Here is a 25,058-nt window from a genome sequence, read left to right as displayed (position 1 = left end):
TTTAGAAAGGCAAGAGAGCTGGGTCTCCAACCAAGAATCAACTACCCAGCAAAACTGACTATATACTTCCAGGGGAAAGTATGGGCATTCAACAAAATAGAAGATTTCCAAGCATTTGCTAAGAAAAGACCAGAGCTCTGTGGAAAGTTCGATATCCAAGCACAGAAAGCAAGAGAAACATGAAAAGGTAAATATGAAAGAAAGGGAAAAGGAGATAAATCTTATCTTTCTCTTTAAGTCAAACTCTCTTCTATAAGGACTACATTTACATCTAATTATATATATTAATATGTGGGGAAAATGTTTTGTGTAACTCTCATAAATTGTATCATCATAAGAGTAGTTAGAAGAAACATGCATAGGGAAAGATTGGGGAATTAAGAAGATTTGGGGAAAGTTGGGGCAAAAAAAGGAAAAGGGAGGGGGGAACCGTGATAATACTAAGATTAACTTCAAGAAATAGGGGGGGAATCAATAGAATAAACTTTCCCATATAAAGATACACATGGGAAGGGGAGGGGAAGAACTCTCATATGAGAAGGAGAGGAAGAGAGCGTGAAGTGGAATTACTTAAACCTTACTCTCAGTGAAATCAAATCTGAGAGGGAAGAACATCTAGATCCAGTGGGATCCTGAATTCTATCTTATCCATTAGGGCAAGAAAGAAAGGAAACTCAAGGAGGGGGAGTGGGGAGGGAGTACAAAAAGGGAGGGAAGGAGAGGGGGGAGGGGAAGGGAGCATAAAAAGGGAGGGGCTAGAAAGGGAAGCATCTCAAGGGAGGGGACTAGGGGGACTGACCTAAAGTAAATCACTGGTTCAAAAGGAGAAAGCTAAAGAAGAAAGGTCAGAACTAGGGGAAGACATCAAAATGCCAGCGAATCCACAAATAACAATCATAACTTTGAACGTGAATGGGATGAACTCACCCATAAAACGCAGACAAATAGCAGATTGGATTAGATCACAACACCCTACCATATGTTGTCTTCAAGAAACACATATGAGACGGGTTGACACTCACAAGGTTAGAATTAAAGGTTGGAGTAAGACCTTTTGGGCCTCAACCGATAGAAAGAAGGCAGGAGTTGCAATCATGATATCTGACAAAGCCAAAGTACAAATAGACCTGATCAAAAGGGACAGGGAAGGCAAATATATTCTGCTAAAAGGAAGTATAGACAATGAGGAAATATCACTAATCAACATGTATGCACCAAATGGTATAGCATCCAAATTTTTAATAGAGAAACTAGGAGAATTGAAGGAGGAATTAGACAGTAAAACCATATTAGTGGGAGACTTGAACCAACCACTATCAAATTTAGATAAATCAAATCAAAAAATAAATAAGAAAGAGGTAAAAGAGGTGAATGAAATCTTAGAAAAATTAGAATTAATAGACATATGGAGAAAAATAAATAGGGACAAAAAAGAATACACCTTCTTTTCAGCACCACATGGCACATTCACAAAAATAGATCATACACTAGGTCATAGAAACATGGCACTTAAATGCAGAAAAGCAGAAATATTAACTGCAGCCTTTTCAGATCACAAGGCAATTAAAATATTGATCGGCAAGGGTACATGGAGACCCAAATCAAAAATTAATTGGAAATTAAATAACATGATACTCCAAAATCGGATAGTTAGAGAAGAAATCATAGAAACAATTAACAATTTCGTTGAAGAAAATGACAACAGCGAAACATCCTTTCAAACCTTATGGGATGCAGCCAAGGCAGTACTTAGAGGAAAATTCATATCCCTGAAAGCTCATATTAACAAATTAGGGAGGACAGAGACCAAGGAATTGGAAATGCAAATCAAAAAACTTGAGAATGAACAAATTAAAAACCCCCAGAAGAAAACCATACTAGAGATCCTAAAAATTAAGGGAGAAATTAATAAAAATAGAAAGTGACAGAACTATTGAGCTAATAAACAAGACTAGAAGCTGGTACTTTGAAAAAACAGACAAAATAGACAAAGTACTGGTTAATTTAATTAAAAAAAGGAAAGAAGAAAGGCAAATTAATAGCATCAAGGATGAAAAGGGGGATCTCACCTCAAATGAAGAGGAAATTAAGGCAATCATTAAAAACTACTTTGCCCAACTATATGGCAATAAATATACCAATCTAGGTGATATGGATGAATATTTACAAAAATATAAATTGCCTAGACTAACAGAAGAAGAAATAGTTTTCTTAAATAATCCCATATCAGAAATTGAAATCCATCAAGCCATCAAAGAACTGCCTAAGAAAAAATCCCCAGGGCCTGATGGATTCACCAGTGAATTCTATCAAACATTCAGAGAACAGTTAACCCCAATATTATACAAACTATTCGACATAATAAGCAAAGAGGGAGTCCTACCAAACTCCTTTTATGACACAAGCATGGTACTAATTCCAAAGCCAGGCAGGCCAAAAACAGAGAAAGAAAACTATAGGCCAATCTCCCTAATGAATATAGATGCAAAAATCTTAAATAGGATACTAGCAAAAAGACTCCAGCAAGTGATTAGAAGGGTCATCCACCATGATCAAGTAGGATTCATACCAGGGATGCAGGGCTGGTTCAACATTAGGAAAACTATCCACATAATTGACCACATCAACAAGCAAACCAACAAGAATCACATGATTATCTCAATAGATGCAGAAAAAGCCTTTGATAAAATACAACACCCATTCCTACTAAAAACACTAGAAAGCATAGGAATAGAAGGGTCATTCCTAAAAATAATAAACAGTATATATCTAAAACCATCAGCTAATATCATCTGCAATGGGGATAAACTAAATCCATTCCCATTAAGATCAGGAGTGAAACAAGGATGCCCATTATCACCTCTATTATTTGACATTGTATTAGAAACACTAGCAGTAGCAATTAGAGAAGAAAAAGAAATTGAAGGCATCAAAATAGGCAAGGAGGAGACCAAATTATCACTCTTTGCAGATGACATGATGGTCTACTTAAAGAATCCTAGAGACTCAACCAAAAAGCTAATTGAAATAATCAACAACTTTAGCAAAGTTGCAGGATACAAAATAAACCCACATAAGTCATCAGCATTTCTATATAATTCCAACACAGCTCAGCAGCAAGAACTAGAAAGAGAAATCCCATTCAAAATTACCCAAGACAAAATAAAATACTTAGGAATCTATCTCCCAAGACAAACACAGGATCTATATGAACACAACTACAAAACACTTTCCACACAACTAAAACTAGACTTGAACAATTGGAAGAACATTAACTGCTCATGGGTAGGACGAGCCAATATAATAAAAATGACCATCCTACCCAAACTCATCTATCTATTTAGTGCCATACCCATGGAACTTACAAAAATTTTTTTTACTGATTTAGAAAAAAACATAACAAAGTTCATTTGGAAGAACAAAAGATCAAGGATACCCAGGGAATTAATGAAAAAAAATACAAAGGAAGGGGGTCTTGCAGTCCCAGATCTCAGACTATATTATAAAGCAGCGGTCATCAAAACAATTTGGTACTGGCTAAGAGACAGAAAGGAGGATCAGTGGAATAGACTGGGGGCAAGCAACCTCATCAAGACAGTATATGACAAACCCAAAGATCCCAGCTTTTGGGACAAAAATCCACTATTTCATAAAAACTGTTGGGAAAATTGGAGGACAGTGTGGGAAAGATTAGGCTTAGATCAACACCTCACACCCTACACCAAGATAAATTCAAAATGGATGAATGACTTGAACATAAAGAAGGAAACTATAAGAAAATTAGGCGAACACAGAATAGTATACATGTCAGACCTTTGGGAAGGGAAATACTTCAAAACCAAGCAAGAATTAGAAAGAATTACAAAATGCAAAATAAATAATCTGGATTACATCAAATTAAAAAGTTTTTGTACAAACAAAACCAATGTAACCAAAATCAGAAGGGTAGCAACAAATTGGGAAACAATCTTCATAAAAACCTCTGACAAGGGTTTAATTACTAAAATTTATAAAGAACTAAATCAATTGTACAAAAAATCAAGCCATTCTCCAATTGACAAATGGGCAAGGGACATGAACAGGCAATTCTCAGCCAAAGAAATCAAAACTATTAATAAGCACATGAAAAAGTGCTCTACATCTCTTATAATCAGAGAGATGCAAATCAAAACAACTCTGAGGTATCATCTCACACCTAGCAGATTGGCTAACATGACAGCTATGCAAAGTAATGAATGCTGGAGGGGATGTGGCAAAGTGGGGACATTAATTCATTGCTGGTGGAGTTGTGAATTGATCCAACCATTCTGGAGGGCAATTTGGAACTATGTCCAAAGGGCGATAAAAGACTGTCTGCCCTTTGATCCAGCCATAGCACTGCTGGGCTTGTACCCCAAAGAGATAATGGACAAAAAGACTTGTACAAAAATATTCATAGCTGCGCTCTTTGTGGTGGCCAAAAATTGGAAAATGAGGGGATGCCCCTCAATTGGGGAATGGCTGAACAAATTGTGGTATATGTTGGTGATGGAATACTATTGTGCTAAAAGGAATAATAAAGTGGAGAAGTTCCATGGAGACTGGAACAACCTCCAGGAAGTAATGCAGAGCGAGAGGAGCAGAACCAGGAAAACATTGTACACAGAGACTGATACATTGTGGTACAATCGAAGGTGATGGACTTCTCCATTAGTATCAATGCAATCCCTGAACAATCTGCAGGGATCTAAAGAAAAATACTACCCACAAGCAGAGGATAAACTGTGGGAATAAAAACATCGCTGAAAAGCAACTGCTTGACTACAGGGTTGGAGGAGATAAGACTGAGGAGAGACTCTAAATGAACACTATAATGCAAACTCCAACAACAGGGAAATGGGTTCGAGTCAAGAACACATGTGATAACCAGTGGAATCATGTGTCGGCTATGGGAGAGGGAAAGGCGGGGGGGGGGGGGGGGGGGAGGGGAGGAAAAGAAAACGATCTTTGTTTCCAGTGAATAATGTATGAAAACGACCAAATAAAATAATATTAAAATTATTAAAAAAAAAAAAAGAATCTCATGGCCAGTGATATGTCTATTTCTTGGAATGCAAACAAAACATTTTAAGTAAAAAGTTTAAAATAATTATAGTGTCAACACTGACATAATTCTGTAGAGTTTACAAACTACTTTCATATGCATCAATGTCTCCTTTTGTTCCTCACAACATCCTTTTGATTTGAACTGGGCATGATTTGCTCATTACCATTTTATGAATGAGGAAACTGAGACTCATCAATGTTAAAGTTAAAAAACTAGTACTTGGACCCAGATTCCTGAGATCAAATCCAATGTTGTTTACCCTACACCACATTGCCCTCAGTGCCTCATGACATTCTTAAAGCATGGATGATATAGCTTCATTCTCCAAAAGTTCAATTTGAAAATTCTCACTTTTTCAAGTTATCCTAAAATCCTAAAGAAATAGCCAATGACTAATTATGATGTGAAGGTAAACCAGAGTCTTCAAATATTATAAAAGCAGACTCATCAGCTGAAAAGACTACAAATTTGGACTAAGTGACAGATTATAAATCAACTATTTGAGGACTAGCCTAGCTAAAATCAGAGAAGTCTATTACCAGTCTGGTCTTCTGTGGAATACTTTGAAATACAATATGGATTATGTTCTGCAGAAGGGAATGCACACTACGTGACTCTGAACAAGTAACTTAACCATAATTGCCTAGCCCTTACCATTCTCCTATCTTGGAACTAATACTTGGTGGTTATTCTAAGATGAAAGGTATAGTGATTTTTTTTATTAAAAAAGAAGAAAGAAATGTATACATATTAAAAAATTATAGAAGAATAGTAAAATAGATTACAGTATATTGATTTGTATATGCCATATAAAGTGATTAAGAGGATGTTTCAGAGAAACTTGAGAAAACATGTATGAATAGATGCCAAGCAAAGTAAGCAAAACCATGAAAACAATTTAAAAAATAATTACATTCTAAAAAAAGAAACATTGGAAGAATCTTGAATTGATATCTGACCAATGCAATGGCCAATCATAACTAAAACTAATGATGAATCATAACTACTCTTGGCAGAGAAGTAATGAATTAAATATACAAATCATGACCCACATTTCTGTTCATGGGCAGGAAGAGAAAGTTTTGTACTTTACCAAACATATTTGATTCAGATTTTGCATTTCCATTTTTGGTTTTTCTTTTCCCCAGTAGTGGGAAGGGGAGAGAAAGAGAAAATAAATGTTTACTCATTAAGAAAATAAAATTTAATTTGAAAAAGAAGACAATCATAAACCCTTGAGGTTTTATCACTGATAGTTGTTTTTGTTACTATTTTATTATTCAACAACTATTAGATAACTATTGAGTATATACATACCAATGTGCTCAATGCTGAGAAAAACATCTCAATAAGAAACCATTTAAATTATCATCAATGTGGACACATTGGATATAACAGCAGCAATAATTCACTTCCATATAGCACGAGAGTTTACCTAACACTTTCCTTGTAATAACCCTTTGTGATCATTAGCAGATATATTCTGACTCCCAATTTTATAGGTAATTATCAAAAGATAGGAAGTGACTTATTCAAAGTGATGCAGCACTCAAAATTTTTGAAAATTAAAATTGTTTTACATATAATTGGGGAAAATAAAATATTTTTTAAGGTGATATGGCTAATGAATAGCAGAGCCAAGATCACAAATGCAGGTCATCTGATTCTGAGTCCAAAATTCTATTCCCTATGCAATATTACCTTTGTTACAGGGTAGCCAGGTCCCCAGAGCTATTTCTGTTGTAATTCCTTCAAATAAAAATACACTATTTAGAATAAGGTGTTTTGCCTTAAGATTAAAAATAACCTCAACCCTAAATTTGCTTTTAATTTGGATGGGATTTAAAGCATTAGTGGAACCTTTTCCTGTATAAAAGTGTAGTTTCATAAATGTGTGGAAAGTCCTATATATGGTCCTTAGAAATTCTAAGGACTAGTTTAGTTTGGGGTCTTGGAGGATGCAGAAGGGCAGGGGGAGTATAAATTCTTTGTTTCCCATGATTATACAATCACTCTGTGCCAGAAGCAGGACTTGAACCTGTCTTCCTACCTGTAAGGCCAATCCTCCTGTCTCTTTTTCCCAGTATGTTACAAAATCACTCAAAAAAAAAAATAGCCCATCTCAATTTTAGCAGCAACGTTCCACTTAAATTGCCAAGGTTATCCATTCATTTGCTCAAAATGCAGAAGTAAACAAATCTTTCATATGGGTGAAATGCCTTCCCAATTCTTTCATCATTTCATCTCAGAGTATTCTTATCACTTATTCTTAAGAGCACTCAACAAAAAAGAATAGGAAGGATCATAATGGACAATAGCAATGCAATTTAAAGCATAGACCTCCAGATTTAACCTTACCAATAGCAAACAGGCAATATACTTTTCAGGCCCCCAAATTGCTCCTGTCCCAATAATAAAACCCAGTCCGAAGAGAAATAAAGATGTTCTCTTTGTCAGATTATTGCAAAGTTGAAAGAAATCACTTAAATCTACATGCTGAATGGAAATATAGTTCCCAGAAAATACATATGAGTGAACTCATGATGCAGACAGACACTGCGGTGAAATTTGCCCAGTTAACAAAAGAGCTGCATACACAAGACACAAGCACAAACACACCCTCCTCATTACAGTGTTGAAAATTAATTCCTTGCCAAAGAGGTATCGTGGTCCCACCGTGAAAGTTACGCTTGTTCTCCGGGGAGCATTGAAATTATCTACAGATGCTTTCTCATGAATTAAGCCTATTTTTGAATGTTTGCCATTTCTAAATAGAAATCTAGCAAAATCAGGGGCATAGGCTGGGATCTGAACAGGACAATAAATTAGACTGTATTATACAATGAGAAAACAGATGGGATAAATTGAGGCTTTTGTAGCTTGTGAAGGCATAGTATTTACTTGGGGAGCAACATAATAGAAATTCACGAATACCACCAGCCGCCCACATGTTTCTGTAGTCACTGTGCCTAAAGAACTTGAATTTGGAATATGTTTCTCAGGTTAACATATTTTTGGAAGTCAATGTTTTAATAAATGCAAAGAGAAGCAGAAGAAAAAAACCTGCCACCACACATTTTGTCATCTTTATAGTCTGTTTGCTATCTTGGAAGTTACCCCCTCCCACCCTCCTCCCCACCACTGCAAAAGTGTGCCGGAACACAATTATTAAACTTTCAGTGTGAGCATTTACACCTAAGAAATCAGCAAAGCTACAACTCTGGGATTTGATTTATTGTTTTACTGATTATCTCGACTTAAGAAAGTGATGAGGAAAATGTCAATAATGCAAATTAAACTTAAGCATGTTTCTCAAGTGCATTTTTTTCTTTTCTTTCTTTTTTTGGAAAGGCAGTTGTTAAATATTTATCATCATACTCAGCCCCAGAGTGTTATGACAATCCCCTTCATGATAAGAATACTATGACATTGGAAGAATACTGTATCACAGAGAAAAAGTAGCATACATTTAGAAGGAAGAAGGATCACAATGGCCATCTACTCCAACCTCATCTTATAGGTTTAAGCCCAGGGAACTAAGTGATTTGTCCAAATTCAGACAGGTAGTATGTTCTAGGGATATAATTTGAATATAAATTCTCTTACTCCCTAAGCAGTATTCATGTCAGAACTGAAAGGGACTTCAGAAGCCATCTAACTGAACCTAAAATTGAAAAAGAACTCCTTCTATCACGTCACCAATTGAAAGTCACCCAGCCTCTTGAAGACTTCCTGTAAGGAAGAATCTACTTCCATCCTCATCAATCGATTCCTCTTCTGGATAGAGCTAGTTGTTAGGAAGTTTTCCCTAACATCATGACTAAATCTGCCTCTCTGTAAGTGCCATGACTACTAGCTATAGTATATATAACCCATGACTACTAGCTCTGCCCAGAGGAACCAAACAGAACAAGCCTAATTTTTTCTTCTCCATGACAATCCAAGTACTCGAAGGCAACTACTATGTTTCTGTCCAAATCTTCTTCTTCAGGATATAGATTCCCCTAGTTCTTACAGCTAATATTCATATGGCTTGATCTTGATGACTCCATGCCCTCTTCATTGTATCAATGTCCTGACTAAAATAATCTCTCCATTATAATGCAAGAATGATGCCTTCAAACTAAATCCAGCCAGTGTTCTATTCCAAGATAGATATATCCCAAATTGTCCCTGTAAGTGTATATCTCATCTGTAAGTTAAACCACACAATAAACATATTACATTAGTTCTTTGAAGTAAGAGTTATTTGTTTCCAAATATAAAAAATTGTGTCTAAATACCTTGGCACTAATTTGGGGGAAGACTGAAGTCATACATCATTTTCCAGACAACAAAACCTAATGTGTTGGTTATACCTGTAATGGATGTGAGAAATTTTGGAATCTAACATTTCAAGGACTATTTTAATATGCCTTTACCATGTGGAATGTGATCTTCTGATCATATCTAGTATGCAAGTATCAATAAATCATATGTCAACATTTTCATTAGATTCAAAGATAGAATTATATGTATGTGAAATTAAAAACAAGATAATTCATTTATAACAATAATAATAGTCCAACATTTATATAGTATCTAAAAGTTCACAAAGCTATTTATGATTTCATTTGAATATCCTAAGAGCACTATGAGTTAGAAGCTCTTTCAAGCCCTATTTTACAGATGAAGAAAATGAGACAAGGAGAGATAATGTGACTTGTTCAGGGAAGTCAGTATGTATATTTTGATATATTAATGGAATAAATTTGACATCATGATTCAGACCAAAGTTAACAGACTGTGTGATTAATTCCATGGTCATAAGACTGAACCCAATTTTAGTATTTTCAGCCTCCAATTTTGAAAGAAATGGCCAATAAACCTCTGGTTGTTAATGCCAAGGGAAACATGAAAAAAGAGACCTATGTTGACCTAAAATGTTTGACATAAAGGATGTCCAGTGAAGAGTCCAAATTGAAAAAGAAATCCTTATACTGTGCCTGTGAGATCTGCACAATATTTGGGTTCACAGATAATAAATTGGAAATGCTTTCAGTGACCTCAAGTTTTTCCTTGAAACTAAACCCATCTTTTTCAAAAGAATATTCTTCCAGTGAGGATGTTTGGCTAAAAATCATGAATTACTGCAGTCTCTGAGGAATCAAAATCTCAAGTCACTCAAAGAACAACAGAAAGACACATGCCAGCCTTAAAGAAACAATAGCATCTCCCCATTGACAAGATACAATATACAAAGTTGTGTAATAGAAATCCCCAGAAACATAAAACTGGAAAATAAGGAGAGCTGGCCATGTCACAAGAGTTAAGGTTAAAAGATCGACACTCCATGTGCTATATTGGCATCAATTTAATGCCAAGATCTATAAAATGCCCTCTAGAACACTGAGTAGAAACCACTGGAGGACTGATGACAAGAAATGGACAAAAAAAGTGAACCACATTAAGAAGACGCACATGAGTTACGACTATTACTATTGGAGGGAGTACCCATACAGTACCCATATCCATACCAACATAGGTTGTAGAGCCATTGAAGTCTTAAGTATTTCAACTTCTAGGTAAGTATTTTTTATCTCTGACATCCTATAAGATAATAAAAGAGCAAGACTCCAATAATTATGCTTTCTAGTGAAATTATTCTGTGAGTGTAGAACTCCTCAAATTTTATGATTTATATACAGGTAGCCAACAGAAAGGAAGAGAAGTCACCTATTGTACAGTGGCTGGCTGCTTATTCTTTAGAAGCAAAATAAGTTCTCAACTGATGATAATTGGCAACTAAGTGGCAGGGTGCCAAGTGTTCAGCCTGAAGTCAGCAAAATCTGAGCTTAAATCTAGTCTTAGACACTGACTAGCTGTGTGACTGAACAAATCATTTAAACCTGTTTGCCTCAGGTCCCTGCTTCCCTGGATTGTTGTGAGGATCAAATAAGATACTAATTGTAAACTGCTTAGCACAGTAATTGGTATATAATAAGCACAATACAATGTTAACTATTATTTTTATTGAGTTAAACAATGATTGCATAGTGATCTAAAAGAAAATGTTCATATGCAGCAGAAGTACATTAAATATATTCATTTGTGCAATGAAATTGCAATAACTTCTCAGTATTGAAAACTAATGACAATGACCCAAACATCCCACTGCTAAGCCTATATGCACAAGTGAGGTCAATGATAAAAGAAAAGTCCTATAGCCATCAAAATAGTCACTCTAGCACCGTAAGTACAGTTAGATCCCAATTAGTACAAATTATGAATACTGCAAAGTGATCACATTATTTGAATTTTCGCTATGCATTTCCATGCCCTGATACCAATTATAAAATTGTACATATAATTATAATTTAAAATATTGAGGACTTGAATACTGTGGCCACTTTCTGGAATTAATTACTCACACTAATAGGGATCTGGTTGAAGTTGCAAAGAACTGATAACAAGAAAGACGCCTTTCAGCTGGGGGACAAGTTAGGTAAATTGTGTTTCATTAATATATAATAGAATAGTGCAACGTCATAAGAAACAATAAGTGAGAAGATTACAAAGAAGCACAAGAGAACTTATACAAACTGATGTAAAACCAGGAAGATAATAAATGCAATCACTATGACAATGTAAATGAAAAAAGAACACAATAAAATCACCAAGGTTGACTCAGAAGAAAAAATGAGAAAATGTGCCTTCTTTTCATGGCAGAGATACAGCCCATTATATACACCAAAGGTTCTTTACACTTCTGTTATCATTGAGCCTCTTGACAGTCTGGTGAAACATATGGACCCCTTCTCAGAATAATGATTTATTGCCCAAATTGATGAATGAAGGACATGACAATTTTAATTTAGAAGTTAGAGAATAAAATTTAAATTTTCCCTATGAAAGTTCAAGTATAGTTCTAGTGTAGACTCTCAGAATCAGTTCATATCTTAGTTTATTTTGCTGGACTAACACACTCTCTCTATATACCTCTGTGTGTGTGTGTGTGTGTGTGTGTGTGTGTGTGTGTGTGTGTGAGTCTCTCTACTCCTTCTCTTCCTCCTCCCTACTTCCTTCTCTCTCCCTTCTTTAATATAAGGGTTCACTCTCTGGGGTGGAAGAGAAATTCATTTTGTATAGATGGTGTTTATAAAACACTGTCATTTTTTAAAGGAAACTAGTTTTACAACCTTACCAACTGATAATAGTAAAAGACATGGTAACAGGAGACCCCCTGAAGAAAGTTTGCTTTAATTGGAGCCAAACTGGCTACAGAGAGCAGTAAGATTTTCAGGAAGTAGCAGCTGCCATCAAAATTCCGTATTAAATCAATGAATAAGAAACTTCTAGTTGCAAGTTAATCTTTCAGCTCCATGAGTACAAACAGAAAGAAATCCCACCATCAGCAGCATTTTCAAGTGAAGATAACCCATCATGATAAATGATGTATCATGATGAGGAGAGCTACCTTACAGCTCATTTTTTCATTTATAATCCTTTCAGGAAAAATATCCAGGAATTGAGGGTGGGAGGGGAACTAAGCAATTTTCTCTTTTAGTCTTTAAGACTTCAGCGTAAAACATGTGGAAAATTTGTAAACCTTAAGAAGTTATCCTTGAAAAACTTTACTTTGAAAAAATGGCAGAGCTGAAATAATAGAGACACAAGCAAAACTAATTAGAAAAAGCTTCTACTCTGCCAGATTCTTCTATAACTGCCACGAGCCCCTCCTCTACAAAATCACAGGGAAAACACAATTTTAAATAGAATTTTAAATTTTAATCAAGTTGTTACTGGGAAAAGTGTCTTTTAATGTAAAAAGAACTTAATTCATACTCTCCTGTTATTTCTTTGAGTTCTTCCTTACACTTGTCTCCTGACAATTATTCCTATAGATATCAAAACCAACAACAGTGCCATCTTGAGGACTGTCAATCAATATGTTTGTTATTGTTCATGAAGGGCTCTGGGAGGTGTTCGAAGAGAAAAAGAAAAAAATCCTGTCTTTCAGGAGCTTATAAATGAAGAATAGTGATAGATAATATAATATATATATGTATATTATATATATATATATAACTATAAGAAATCTACTATTAGAAAGTATATGGAGAGTGGTTTATTTATTTTGTGCATTACACTGTCTACCAACATACACTACCTGACCTTTCTATGCAGCTATAAGAAAAACTATCTGCTCCATTCTGAAATGAAGCACCTACATCTCTGAAGAAGAGGTGTGTCGAGAAGGCACACACCTCACCAACGAGTGTTCTACTTCTGTCTACTCCACTGGTTTCTCCATAACTGTAACATACTTTCTCTTCCTTCTATAATATATATCTCCCTTCTCCAACCCCACTCCCAATCAGATACAATCAGATACAAATTTCATTTTCATTATCACTGAATTTTCTAGGATATAAATACCGTTCCCAAAGTCTTAATGTAATACCAACGTAATAATTGCTAACTTCCAATCACTGAAATACTGAACTCTCTCTAAAAATGGAAAAACTACCTCAGCCTTCAGAAACCCCATTTTGAATCACAAAATCAAAGACCAATCTAAAATTTCTTCTATATATGCCAAATACTTGAACAGATAAGACAAAACCTCCATCATGGAGAAGGTATTCCCTAGACATTCTGCGCCTATGATATTTATTATCAACCCTGAAAACATGGATCTCATTTGGCCATCTCAAAGTTACTTTGGGAGAATATAACTTTGGGAGAATATGGCATATGGTACTGAGCTCTTCCCACGGTTAATGGGTATGTACAAAATGTTTGAAAGAATTTGTATTAATCGAGTTTCTGATAGTAAAGTGAGAATTAATATATGTTAGCAAAATTCTTTCCCTCTCTTCCAGATAATACCACCAAAATGGAATCCTTCAAGGAGTCAAATTGTGTACAATGGCATAATCCATAGTCATAATATATTATATAGCTATTCTCTAGGATTAACACTTTTCATGTGCTTGCCAGGAAGGATAAAAGATGCTTGCACAAGTTTAGAACAAGGTTATATACCATGAATGATCCTAGGGTTTCTCCACACAAAACTAAGCAAGGATTTCAATAAAGAATGTGACTATGACCACCTGTGACTTGGTAGATAAATGCATTTATAGCCTACTCTACTTGTTAGCCTGATATTCTCAGTAGTTTCCAATCCAAATACTGACTAGGTCTGATCCTGTTTAGATCATGAGAACAGCCCAAATCAGGGTGATATGGCCTTACACCAAACAAGGACCTAAATAAAAACTTTCCTTTTAATATACTAAGAAGTTTATATTCAGTAAATTTGTAGTTCAAGTAAGGAGCAGGGGACCAGGAATTAGGAAGCCACAAGATCAAATCAATCATCAAATACTTCTTAGACTTGCCATAGGCAAGTCATTTAACCTATCATTGCCTAACAAAAGGATCCACTGTACAAACCACTTCAGTGTCCATGCCAAGAAAACCCCATGGATTGCTATGGTCCATTGAGTCATGAAGAATCAGACTGATTAAATAACAACAAAAAACACCCCTTGGATTTCTATTTACAAAGTTGATGTTTATACCACACAGGTAACGTCCCTCTGAAAGGCAACATGGCATAGTCCAGAACACTGAGCCTAAAGTCAATAAGATGGGTTAATTCCACCTAATACACTTATTAGCATGTAACTTGGAACAATGTCTCCATTTCCTCATCTGTAAAATAAAGGAGTGGGGGCATAATGGAAAGGGTGCTGGGGTGAAGATGCATCTTTCTGAATTCAAATCTGGTCTCGGGCATTTATTAGCTGGGTAACCCTGGAAAAATCACTTAATCTGGTTTGCCTCAGATTGAGAAGGATACAGCAAATCACTCCAGTATCCTTGCCAAGAAAACCCCCAATGGGGTCACCAAGAGTTGGACATGTATGAAAAATGACTGTACAACAAAGTGAGGTCTCAATGGTTTCTAAAGTTCCTTCCAGCTCTAAATAAATCTATGATCCTTTTTCAAGTTTCCAACTTATTTACTCAGATGTCATGATAAAAGCATTTCATTTAGAGGTAAAGTTGTAAAAAACAATTTTTTTGGTGTTCAGCTCTTGTTTAAAACACTATAGATGGGCAGCAATCAGTCTAAAAGCACCCGTATATTGTTTTGTGATAGGTTCATTATTCAGGGTTGAAGTGAAAAATGAACTGCAAACTGCCTTCAATAGAAGTCTAAAGATTTGCCCCATTGTGCAAAATGCGATCAAGGGATCGCATGAATTTTCGTCCTCCTCTTCCCCCCAACACAATGATTCCAATGTATAGTATCTAACTGTGCTTAATGGTCCTGGAGCACCTTCCAAAATATTGGACTGAGATTGCTGTCCCCAGACCCTAGAACCAAGCCAGTTTGCTCTTTTCATCAGGCAGCATTCATTTCTCCTCACTATAACAGTTCATGTTAAACTCCTATGGTTCATTAATGTGACAATTTGACCAGATTTCAAATTCAATGCTCAACCTGAGAGCCGTGGCCACCACTTGGTAAAGAGAGATTTGACCCAGAGAAACAACATTGATAGGAAGAGGGCAAACATTTTTTTTCCAATGCAACTATTATAAGGCTTCCTCCTCTAGCCTTTTGTTTTATTAAAATTTACAGGGACAGCAGGGTATATATCAGTAGATAACCAGGTCTAGAGACGGGAAGTCCTGGCTTCAAATCTGGCCTCAAACACTTACTCTGTGACCCTGGGGAAATCAGTTAATCCAGTTTGCCTCAGTTTCCCCATCTTTAATATAAACCGGAGAAAGAAATGTCAGACCACTTAAGTATCTGTGCCAAGAAAATCCCAAATGGGTTCACAAAGAGTCATACACAACTGAACAACAGACAAACATTAACTTGGTTGAGCCGGTATTATTATTATACAGATGAGGAAAGTAAGACACAGAAAAGTTAAATGATGCCTGAGATCATGTAACTATTTAGAGTCTGAGACAAGATTTGAACTCAGATCTTTCTGACTTCCCATCTAGTATTCTATGCACTGAGAAATGAACTCTTTAGACTACCCGTTACTGGCACAAAGGCTACCACTTGCCAGATTGTCATCGGTGATCACTTGAATTGTTTTGTTTTGTTTTATTGAGGAGAAAAATGCCAAGTTGTGTCTCTTTCATTTTAGAAGATTTCTGTTTAGAGGTAACCATTTCCTAGAGAGATGTGGCCTCACTTCATCACTTTTAGTTAAAGAGATGTAAAGATTTGAACCATTAGCTAACGACTGCAATGAACAGCAAGAATTCTCTTTAAATTAAAAAGTTGTTTGCTGGTCCTCAATATAATTACCTGAATGAAAGACATGAGCATTGACCTTCTAGAGAATGCCAAAAAAACACAGATCATCACTGCCTGAAAATCATGGAAATCTCCACCCGGAAACCTTGAATTTTGCCACATATTTTTAAAGCTTTCTAAAAAACTGAGGGGGTGGACATGTATATGTCTGTAGGCACTTGTGATGAGAGGGAAAGGAAGAAAGATGGAGATCAAGGCTTTTTACAGTGCTAACAAATTGTTGGCATTTGGGGCACATTTCCAGGTGGTAAAACTGATGAAATCACAGGATGAATAATTGTGGCAAGTACCTTAACTGTTCAAGGAGAAAATGAAGGAGGGGAGATGGATGAAGGAGACAAAGGAAAGAGAATACATGGAGAGAGTTATAGATATATGTGTGTATACATTATACATATATACATACACACATATAATTTGTTCCCTCATCATTATAAAACAAGGAGGCATCTCAGGTGACTAAATCATTCTGCCTATTCTAGAAAAAAATATTTTTAAGAGTTCAGAGTTTAAAAAATATGTATTTAACTTTGTATTATTGGAGATGGCTACGATGGTCTGGACACGTCATCCGCATGGACCCACAGCGAATACAAGACAGGTATTCTACGGTGAACTGTCAGCTGGACTCAGGAAACAAGGCTGGCCAAAGAAAAGATTCAAGGATCAGCTAAAGTCAAATTTGAAGTGGGCTGGCATGACACCAAAGCAACCAGAACTCGCTGCCTCTGACAGAAGCAGCTGGTGAGCCCACATTAACCGTGCCGCCACCATCTTTGAAGATGAGCAACGTCGACGTCTTGCCGCTGCACGTGAACGCCGACACCCGGCCACAACCGCACCTCCAGTAACAACTGGCGTCCCAGGCCCCATGTGCCACAAACTGTGCGCCTCAGCCTTTGGACTCCAAAGCCACATGAGGGTACACCGTAGATGAAACTGCACAAAGACAATAGTCATTCTCGATCACCGAGAGACTACCACTACTATTGGAGATGGGAACAATATAGGCTGTCTATTTTTTCCAATGTAAGGCAAGGAAACTGGGAAGCAGTCTCAATTGGTCCAGAGGGCTAAACCAGAGCCATTTATATGACTCCTTTGTCCCTTGAGATCTAAAAGGTCAATCCATGAGAAGTCAGTACCCTTCAGACTTGGCAGATTTCCCATTACCATGCAAGTTACCGTAATCAACATGGTCTGCTGACCAGGCAAAGTTTTCTGTGGAGATGAAGAGAAACAAAAGCAATGCTATATCCTTCCTTAGTATCATTTCCATACTATGGCTAAATAAACTTTCTTTTGTCAAATATAAGTTGAAATATAAATATTTCATTTCTGTCCAATTCAAATCTTAATCACCAGACCATCCGGAATCAGGCCCAGTCTAAAGTCTGCATACACATTTAGATTTAGGTATGCATTCAAATAAAATTCAATTCTGCAGACTTTTTTTTCACAGCTGAATTTAATTTTTAAATTTTTTCCATGGTTACATGATTCTTATTGTCTCTCTGCCCTCTTCTCTACCCTTCCCAGAGTTGAAAAGCAATTCCGATGGGTTATACCAATATTATCACTCAAAATCTATTTCCATAGCATTCATTTTTGTAATAGAACAATCTTTTAAAACCAAAACCCCAAATCATATACTCATAGAATCAAGGGATAAATCATGTTTTCTCCTGGATTTCTACTCCCACAGTTCTTTCTCTAGAGGTGGATAGCATTCCTTCTCATAAGTCCCTCAGAATTGTCCTGGATCAGTAGCAAAATCAGTTACATTTGATTGTCCCACAGTGTTTCCCTTTCTGTGTACAATGCTCTCCTGGTTCTGCTCATTTCACTCCACCTCTATTCATGGAGGTATTTCCAGTTCATATGGAAATTAAGCAGTTATATGGAAATCAATCCTTCTAGCCCAATAGTATTACATCACCATTATATACCACAATTTGTTCATCTGCAGACATTTATTAGGCCCATAATTATACATAAGAAGGCAAATACAAAGGTATGCAAAGAAAAAAATGTAAAACCCCTCAAGGAGCTTATGTTCTAATACTGAATTCAGCTTATAAACAGCTAAATAAATTCAATATTAATTGAGGCAGGAGGGAATAGTAAAAATTAGGTAGCTCCTGAGCTAAGGTTCTTTTTCTTTTAAACCCTTACCTTCTGTCTTGGAGTCAATACTGTGTATTGGCTTCAAGGCAAAGGGTGGTAAGGGCTAGGCAATGGGAGTTAAGTGACTTGTCCAGGGTCACACAGCTGGGAAGTATGTGAGGCCATATTTGAACCTAGGACCTCCTGTCTATAGACCTGACTCTCAATCCACTGAGCTACCCAGCTGCCGAAATGGGCAACAAGTAATTCTAACCTGGGAGAGAGCTCAAAACAAAGCATAAAGGCAGGTAACAGAGTAATAAGTATTGGGAAGCATGCAAGGAGAACAGTCTACCTGGAATATAAAGTTCTATGGGGAAAGAAAATAATAGGAAATTATTATGGAACCAAATGGTGTACAATGAGCAATTTTAATTTTATCTTAGAAGATAGGGAGCCAATGACAGTTCTTGAATAGGAAAAATGACATGGTTGACTGATACTTGAGAAAATTTATTTTGGCAGCAGTGTGGAGGATGAAGAAAAGAGAGACTGGAGGGAAGGCTGACATTTAGGAGAATTGTAATAGTCTGGGCAAGAAATTATAAGGAACTAAACTAAAATGATAGCAGTGTGGGTAGTGAGAAGGAGGCATATCCAAGAGATATTAGGGATAGAGAATCAAGAGAAGTTGGAAACTAATTATAGACAGGTGTGATAAAGAGTAAAGTGCATTATAAATATGGGTTATAATATATTCATATTGTAGATATTTTGTTGTAATGTATTGTATAATATATTTTTTCTATATAATGAGAAAATAATATTATATAATATATTGTAATCTATTGGAGATATAGTATATTGTATATTCTTGACCATTGTATTGGCATAGGACCTTTTTGGTTTATTTAGACATCTAGGAAATACTGCTTTCTCTTCAACTGGCACGAATAACAATTACTGATGTTCTCACCAGTGAGATAAACAAGGAAGACTAATTAAACAGGTAGCTAAGCTATTCTAAAATAGTTTGCAACAAAAAGTAAAAAAAAACCTCTATCACTACCTTTAAACTTCTGAAGGTAGCAGCATACTTTAAAAATTCCAAAGAAAACATCTTGATGATAGAATGACAGTACATACTTGTGCATAATTTTTCTTTTCAATTAAGTTGGCGGCCCTTATTTCTATATCTGTTGATAAGTCCAATACTTAATAAAATAGAAAAGAAGTGGGACATGTAGTGAGGGACAGGAGGAAAGAAAAATAAAATTTGGGGATGAGGGAAGAGTGACAGGTATCTCTCCAAAATTTCCCAGTTACATTTATTTTTCACTGACTATTCTTCCTAAGTTCATGTTGCCAACTTTATAACCAGAGGGCAGATAACCTTGCTGACTTTACAAGGAGATTTATGGAAGGGTATAAATAAGCATTCATTGAGGATGTGGAAATCAAGAGAGGCGATTAGTCCCAAGGTGCCCTTATGTGTCTGATTAAATAAAAAAGACTTCCAGTATCAGGGTTGGCTGTCTTTGGCCATGTATAAACTAGGCAAATGGTCATGGGACAAATAAGATGACATATTAGACACTTTCTCCAGTCTCCAATAACACTAGAGAAAGAAAACTCCAAAAAAAAGAAAAAGAAAAAGAAAAAACTCCAAAAGAGAAACTATGTGCCAGATGAGGTGCATTTTATAGCTGAATGCATAGAACAAAAAAGAGAGAACTGCAACAAAGTAAAATCCTTATGAACTAACACTGAAGAAAACTAATGCTTAAAATGTATTCACTTACCCCTCCCTTCCCAAAAAGATCCATGCTTCTTACAAAAATATACAAATTAATCCAAAAGCTTCTATCTACAGCCTACAATGGAAATACCTCCACATCTCTATAGCCAAAACTTTGCTAGAATATCTCAGTCCCTCCTTATACCTTACCATACCCCTTACAAAAAATGGTAGACACTGCAAGGAACTGGAGGAAGAAAAACTTTGCTGCCTTCTGCCCCAAGATTAGCCTATATTAAGGATATCCAAGGCTATAGAGACTACACTAAAACACAGAACCCATAATATCATAATTACATAAAAATCAGCAGTCGCTGATTTAGTCCAACCAGAGAAAAGAATGAAAAGATTCATGAGTATATTGATCTGTGAAATGTAGCTAGGATCAATTCTATCTATACCAGAGGCTGCTAAAATCAGAAAACCAAACCAATGTCCTCTAAATCACCTAATATGACCCAATGAGATCACTTTTTGTTGTCTAGCCTGGAGTGGAGCCAACAGTAAAGGGAGAGAAGTCAAAGAATGCATAGTGGAGAGTATAAGGGGAAAGTAAAAATCAAAGAAGAAAAAAGAAGAAAAAAGCACAATAAAAAGCTAATGCACAACCAAAAAATATCAAGTAAATCCTATGACTAGAAAGGAGAGAGAGAGCATTAAAACCTCAAGGAAAACACAAAGCTAACTTAATAAATATTATGAGAGAAAGGAAAGTGAAACAATACTTCATAAAATATAGAATCCTGTGCACTCCCATAAGAGTACAGAACAACAGCAAGAAATTTCAAAATGATTCAAAAAATGAATTCCACAAGAGAATAAAATTTTAATTAATACCCAAATACTCATATGAATCTATAAAATCATAAGTTTGGAAGTTCCCTCCAATGAGGTAGAATGCAGTTCATAAATATCTTCCCATGCTGTGTGATGCTTATCTATGTTCATCTAAAAGTTCACCACAAGGGGTCTACTAAATGTCATCAAGGTCTTCTTCACTTTCTCCTGATGTTGAGAAAGTACTAAAAGAGTACTCTGCCTGCCTACATATTGATCCTAACCAGAGCAATATGACCAGACTGTTTTCTCTTTCTATCATATAATTCCTTGTTTGAATATTACTTAGAATTTAAAAACCCAAATAAATAATTGTTTTTACAAAACAATTTGAAAAAATTAATCTACAGTGAAGAATTGTTGAAAAAGAGACAAAAAATATATTGTGATATGAAAATATTGAAAGGAACCAAAACATGACAGAGTAAAGCAAAGGGCAACATTGTTATGAGAACAAACAACCTATGTAAAAATCAAAGTATTGACCTTAAAGATAATATTTTTGACACATTCAAGAGTCATTGGTCTCTAAGAATATGGGAAGTTAGAACACTCTAATGCAAAAAAAAAAAAGAAAAAGAAAAAGAAAACTGCTCAGAATTTCTGAATACAGATAACAAAGCATCAATTGAAAGAATCTTCAGATCAACTCCTCCTCCACAGCCCCCAAATATCCCCCCCAAAAAATATCCCTACATGTAAAACATTACAAGGGATAGCAGTTAAATTTAACAATTTCAATAACAAAAACAAAATCTGTAAGTGGTCAGGAAAACAGTCCTTCAAAGGTAAAGTAGAAGCAAATAACAGAAGCCTACTCCACACTTACTGAGAACTAAAGAAGGGAACGGAAAATATATTTTAAAAAAATAAACATGAGGTGAAACCCATAATGACAAACCTTGAAAAATGTGACCTTAATCATCAAAGAAAAAGAGAATTTGAAAAGAAGGGAAACATTTGAAAAATTCTTAAAAATAAAAACCCATGAGCAGAATTACAAACTCGCAATTCTACTTTCAAACACATCAGAGGACATAAGTTACATAAATACATTATTAACATAACCAAGGAAAATAAATAATAAATTTTCCTAAGTTTAGAGGCATTTTTAAAAGAAGATTAACCTATGGAGTGGGGAAGAAATTAAACCTATTCAGTGATTTCTTTTAAGAAGATATAAGCAGATCTTTAAAAATTGCAAGAAAAGAAAGTGGAAGAGTAGAACTGAAAAAATTTTGAAGTAATCCTCATAAACCCCCTACCCATGAATCAATATGTTTTGTAGGGTCAAATTGCCAAGTTAGAGAATGTAGAAATGTGAACAAAATGATAATGGCTTTTATATTCTCTCAGCAAAAATGGTCACAGGAAAACTGAAGAGGCAGCAGATAGAAAGGACTGAATATTAGGGAATTAAAGTGGAAATCTCAATCCAGTAAAGAGGGAATATCTTACTAAAGAGCACATTTTTAGGGGAAAAGATGTATGCAAAGAATGGGACATGAGGACCTCATGATGTAATTCTACCAGTGGGCATTAATTCATTGAAAGTAAGATTTTTATAGTGTATTTATCCCTATAGACAACAATCTAGCCTTTGAGAAAAAATATGTGGACTACCGTGTAGAAATGAAAGCCAAGGAGATTAAGGAGAAAAAGGTTTAGAGATGAGAAAGTGTAGATAGGAGAAAGAAATAGATCTTCCTCAAAGGAGGACAGAAGGTAGACATGTAAGTCCCAACTTGGAATACAAAGAAACTTCTACCAGAGGGTGCTGCTTCTATCAAATATTACTGACTCAAATTGATACATCTAAAAAATGAGGCCAAATATAAAAGGCTATTTTGGATTGAGACTTATAAAAGTCACCTAGAAAGTGTTTTAAAGAGCAGCTTCAAAAGGAGTTCTCTGGCTTAATTAACCTCTTAAAGAAAACATAGCGATTAAAGAACAAGTGAATGAGTAAAAATATAGATAGAGAGAAATAGAGATAGATAGATCATGAACCAAAAAATAAAGTTTCAGAATACACTGGAAGAAATGAAAATTAATGGAGAAAACAAAGCAAATGAAAACTTTTCTGAGCATACAGAAAAAAGAAAACTAATAAGCATAAAAAGTTAAAGAGGAAAAGAAGGAAATTTTTAACTATTTTCCTGAGAGAAAACAAAAGGGAAAGAAAACTACATAAACATATAAGAAAGAAAGAAAAATAAATCATCGATTTAAAAAAAAGATGTCATGCTTAAAGGATCTATAGATAATGAACTAACACCAATGGCAAATGTGGACAGATCAAATGGAATAGTATCTGAATTCATAAAGGAAAAACTAACTGAATTGTAAGAAGACATTGATTATTTCAAAAAAGACTCAGGTGAAGGGACCAGAGACTTTAAAGTCTCACTCTAAGAAATGAATAAATCTAACAGAATAATAACCAAATGTGAAAGTAATGATTGGAATAAACTTTTGGAATTTATGGTATCTTTTAAATATGACAATTGAATATGACCTCAGAGAAGAAAAAAGTTTCTTCTCCTCACAACCAAAATACATAAAGTGCTTCAAAAGGACAAAAATCAAAATCAGATGAGTGAAAGGGCTCTACTGTAGGGCACAGCCTTGAAGCTAGGCAGGGTTTAGGCATTTCCAAGCAATAAGGGGATAAAATTAAACCTACTACAGCACCACTCCTGAACCACTCCATCTATTGCACCAGAGTCAGAGCTAGCAAGGGACAATTTCTAGGTTCTTGGAGGACTGGCTGAGGAAATCACAGACTTACCCCTGAGGGCAGTGAGACTTCAGATCCCAAGAGGCTGAGGAACTCAGAGCTTGTATGCAGAGATAGGTCAGAGAGAGGTTGCCCACAGCAGATGCCTTGGAGACTGGGAAAATAGCCTTAGGGCAAAAAAAAGAAAAACTCTGTAGCTTGATAAACAGAGAGCTGCCTACCCTCCTCACTCAGACTTCTGGCTGGTAAGAGAAGAAAAAAACTAACATAGCAATGGCCAACAACACCCAAGACTACACCCTACAACTACCAAAAATAAATAATTAAATAAATGAATGTGTGTGTGTGTGTGTGTGTGTGTGTGTGTGTGTGTGTGTGTGTGTGTGTATGAAAAAGTCTTTGACCATGGACAACTTCTATGAAGAAAAACAGCAGACAAGAGAGCAGACAGCAGAGACTGACAAACAAGCAAATACATATAAACTTTCCAAAAGAAAGAAATTGGTCACAAGCTCTCCAGGAACTCAAATTGGAGTTCAAGAACCAAGTAAAAAAGATAGAAGAAACTTGGCAATAGTTCAAAAAGAAAATAACAGTTTAAAAGGCAGAATCTCCCACTTGGAAGAAGAAGCCTAGAGATTACATGAAATGATAAGCAAATCAGAAACCAGAATCAACCTGGTAGAAGCCATGAAAAGCAGGATATACCAAACCAAAAAGGAAAATCAAAAGATCAAAGCTAAAAACCAGTCTTTAAAGACAAGAATTGGGCAAGTAGAAGCTAATGATCAAGCAAGCCAGAATTAATAAAGCAAAGTCAAAAGAATGACAAAATGGAAGGAAATGTGAAATATCTCATTGAGATGGTGACAGACAAGGAGAACAGATATAGGAGACACGATTTGAGAATCATTGGTCTACTGGGAAACCTGGAAAAAATAGTGGCCTTGACATCATATTACAAGAAATTATCCAAAAAAACTGCTCCAATTTTCTTGAACAAGAGGGTAAAATAGACATTGAAAGAGTCCTTAGATCACCCTCTGCATTAAATCCTCAAAAGACAACCCATAGGAATGTAATTGCCAAATTCAATAGCTTCCAAGCTAAAGAGAAAAAGTTGCAAGATGCCAGAAAGAGACAATTCAGATAT

The 25,058-nt window shown here is 35.7% G+C and overlaps 1 protein-coding gene across 4 annotated transcripts in view; it reads right to left on the bottom strand.

The window, feature by feature from the left end:
• Nucleotides 1–25,058, bottom strand: part of TAFA2 (TAFA chemokine like family member 2) — a 594,521-nt gene that overhangs the window by 333,405 nt on the left and 236,058 nt on the right. The window contains exon 1 of one of the 4 annotated variants that reach the window (XM_056797693.1): nucleotides 23,957–24,068. The exons of the other annotated variants lie outside the window; for them this stretch is intronic. The gene's annotated coding sequence lies outside the window, so the exon portion shown is untranslated. Of the gene's footprint in view, nucleotides 1–23,956; nucleotides 24,069–25,058 lie in introns of those variants that run through there. 4 annotated transcript variants of the gene reach the window in all.

The sequence above is a fragment of the Monodelphis domestica genome, chromosome 5, assembly GCF_027887165.1.
Source record: "Monodelphis domestica isolate mMonDom1 chromosome 5, mMonDom1.pri, whole genome shotgun sequence".
Lineage (NCBI taxonomy): Eukaryota > Metazoa > Chordata > Mammalia > Didelphimorphia > Didelphidae > Monodelphis > Monodelphis domestica.
This window is presented reverse-complemented; position numbering and strand designations above follow the sequence as displayed.